Here is a 3695-nt window from a genome sequence, read left to right as displayed (position 1 = left end):
AAATATTCTAAAAGCCTGGGCAGCACTCGGCAGTGGCCACAGTCAGTTCCCGCCTGCTCTGACTTCCTGCCAATTTTCAGCAAGGGCTGCTTATTGGTGGTGATGACCCACTTGAAGGGATGTCTTCAGGGCTTAGCTTTGCAGCCCCCATAAGCCTATGCACAATTACCGAGGCCTCAGCACCCAGCTGCAGGCAGCTTTCAACGAAAAGGCATTTTACGACCTCTGGGCAGCACTCAGCAGAAGCCGCAGTCAGCACCCAGCCGCTACAGATTCACGCCATTATGCGGCAGGCACCAAAACTGGATGCTGATGATCCCACTGAGGGGACTTCATCAAGGGACCTGCTCAATCAGATATATAAGCCCCAGAGGGGAGATTATCCTCAGTAAAGTGGAGTTAGTAAGGTTGCTGGGATGTTCACAGGATCTAACACATTTTGACTACAAAAAAGGGGTTTTTAACAAGCCAAATGCCAAGCCCCCGCCCCCTTTCCCACCTGCTGGAGGAGGCTACCAGAAGGTCAAAAAGGGTAGCAAAAGGCATCTTCCACCTCTGGCAGCAGCCACTCCTCCACCCAAGAAGCCTCCTGATTTGCAGGTGTTTGAGGAGCCTCCAGACCAAGGGCTTCCAGACCAGAAGCCACCAAAGCTGAAGCTGGAGCTGCCAATAGAGGCCCCCATCAGTATTCTGACCCAGCAGCAAGAGCTTCTACTTAGTGTAGATCAGCCACCCTCAAAGTCCCATAAGCGCCAATATTGGAAACACCTTCCACCTGTCCTTGCATCAGGAAAAATGGAAGATGTGACAGTGCAAGAGACCAATCTAGAGGAATCTATAGTGTGCTGTGCCAGCTGTCAAGGCCAGTTTCCAGGAGTGATGCTCCCATCCCAGAGACGCTGTCAGTGGCTCTGTCAAGATTGCAGAGCTCAGAGAAGAGATTTCAATCGAGAGCAGAGATATTACAAGCAAATTGGCTGTGATGTGTGCCAAGCCTGCCAGATATCTCAGGACTGTGGCATCTGCAGTGTGTGTGTCCTGCGAGCTAAGAGCCCCGAGCTCTATATTGGCATCAAATGCCTGCTGCGCCGATTCTTGAAGATTGCCAAAAAGAAATGGAAACACACCATGGAGCGGGATCCTGGAGGCATCCCTGTAGTAAGACGTAGGAAGAAGCAGTTGGGAGCAGTAAAAGAGAGGAAGAAGGTTGGCCGTCCCTGTGACGCCCTTCCCTGGCTCTCCCTGTCAGGTTCCTACCTGCTCGTGGCTACTGCCTGTCACTAGGCACCACCAGGGACTCCACCAGTCCGGGCTGTCCTTTTTTATGGTTTCTCTCTCCGCTCTAGCATAGACCTCACCAGATCCCCCTGCTAGGCAGCACCACCAGTCACGTCCTATAACCAGTATCCCCAGAGACTCTGCCTGAGTCTCTCTCAATCAGGTTACCTCTGTGACTGCGTGCTTAAGCTGTCCCCAACCCCCTTGTATCACTGCAGATAACTCATAACTCAGGGTTGCTCTAGATACTTATGAATGTTATAATCTCCTCTTCACCGCTGCCACCATTTGTTACTGTTTCCCTTCAGCCTTGGTCATTACCTTACCCTCCCTTCTGGTCTGTGAAACCCCAGCCAAGGATCAGGCCTTTGGTAAACCAAATATAGTTTTTATTAAATAACAGAGATAACAAGATTACTTTTCTAATGGTACTTAAGCATATGGTTTCATCTATTTCTGTGATACTTGACTTATCATGAACTAGAACTCCCACTCTCTCTTTCTCCACACGCTCCTGACATCCACCTCCAAACACCACCAAACACTTCTCAAACAACCCAGCAACGTCCACAGATTCTCCACCTAGATTCAACTGTCATTCTTCCATTTATACTCCCAGCCATTCAAACACTCAGCCAATCATCCAGCATTCTACTGCTCATTTACTCCCCCCTCCTCTTTCATTCCACTTACCATGTATCTTCTATACAAACAGCACTTACCATATATACATTAATACAGGAACATCACATTCCCCCCCAAACATCCCACGACCAAGCTCAAGAACAGTGTGCGGAGCCCCGCCAGCCGACAAAACCGGAAGTGTGGCAAATGTGAAGCCTGCCTGTTGAAAATTGATTGTGGTCACTGTGACTTTTGCTGCGACAAGCCCAAATTTCGTGGGAGGAACCTCAAGCACCAGAAGTGTCGCTGGAGACTGTGCCTGCAATTTGCGATGGAGTCTCCTTCAAGCAGTGAACTGATTCATTTGCCCACATTGCAGGGCCCAGAGGAATCTGAACAACAGCAGCTGGTGAAGTGGAAGAATGAGCCAGAGGTCGGGGGCTCAATTTTGGCCAAGGATTTTGTTAAGGACTGCCCTACCCTGCCGCATGTCAAAGAGGAGTCAGATGTACCAACACATTCCACTTCACCCACTCGAGTCCTGGTGAAGGAATCAGACACCAGATTACCTGCTGTCAACCTCCTTATTGCCACCTCTCCCAAAGTCAAACAGGAGCATGCAGAACTGGGTGGGGACCGTCAGCCATCCAATGAGTCTCCGATATCAGTGGGACTTCCCCAATTTAAAAGGGGATGGGGAGCCCAGGGCAGGGAGGTGGTGGTCCTGGATGATGAAGATGATGATGAAGTGGAACAGCTGCAGCAAATGCGCCCCCCCCAGTGATAATGGAGATTTATAGCCTGGGTGGTGTGCAGCCCCTTGCCCAGTTGGACAGTGTCTTGCGTGAGTTCTTGGCTGAGCTGAATGAAATCCCTCTCCCTGCTCACTGGGAGGTGCTGTCCTCACTTGGCGTTCCTGACCTGCGTCTTGTACAGCGCTCGAAACACTCCACTATGTCGGCAGCAGTGATCCACATCCGCCCTGGCCTCTTCTTCCATGTGGTGGTGCGAGATCTCCCCCTCGCTACCACTCTCCAAAAAGTTGCGGTGTCATGTGCTCTTGTCAATTTAATTAAGCTTTGCCAAGCCTCCCTTGTGGCCTGCTTCTTTTTTACTTTAATTAAAGCCTTGTATCTCAAGGACACAGGATATGTGTAATCACAAATCGCAAACAAATAGACAAACGGCGTCAAATGGAAAATCATGCAGGAGAAAGTTGACCATGAAAAGACCTATTATCTTAAAGAAGGGGGTAAATAACTTTAAAAAGAGCAGAAATATTAAAAATACAAAGCCAATGCATTATAAGAAAATGGACTTTGGAAAACTTTTTAAACTATTAGAGAAAAGCCCCAACCAAAAAACTGAACAAAATATCAGGGAAAGTCCTAAACAGGAAGTTGAGCAAAATATCAGGGAGAAAGTCAAGAGTAAGGAACTTGTGGAAATCAATGACAAGTTTCCTTTTGAAACTAATTTTGGCTCCTCCACACAGCACTTTGTATCCCAGGACCAGATGAGGAGGACTGATAAACAAGATCCTTGGGAACATATTCTGTTGACAAGAAATCCTCTTCAAAAGCAGATAAAGCCTGGCAAAAAATGGGGTTTAGTACTGAATCGCCAAAAGTTAGTTTTCAACAACTACCCCAAACCTAATGGACTATTAATTCAGCATGATCGCATGTCCCACCTTCTGGAAATCCTGGAGACAGCTCTCCCGAGCCTATTTTCTCTAGTTGATATGGAACATGTGGAGTACTTATTTTACAACTATACTCATCCATGTGCAG

At 48.1% G+C, this 3695-nt stretch overlaps 1 pseudogene; it reads left to right on the top strand.

The window, feature by feature from the left end:
- The first annotated feature begins 306 nt into the window (after positions 1-306).
- LOC133376646 (methyl-CpG-binding domain protein 1-like) lies at positions 307-3060 on the top strand (annotated as a pseudogene).
- The last annotated feature ends 635 nt before the right edge of the window (positions 3061-3695 follow it).

The sequence above is a fragment of the Rhineura floridana genome, chromosome 1 (genome assembly GCF_030035675.1).
Source record: "Rhineura floridana isolate rRhiFlo1 chromosome 1, rRhiFlo1.hap2, whole genome shotgun sequence".
Classification (NCBI taxonomy): Eukaryota; Metazoa; Chordata; class Lepidosauria; order Squamata; family Rhineuridae; genus Rhineura; species Rhineura floridana.
The sequence above is the reverse complement of the archived record's forward strand: the minus strand, read 5'-3'. Positions and strand labels throughout refer to the sequence as shown.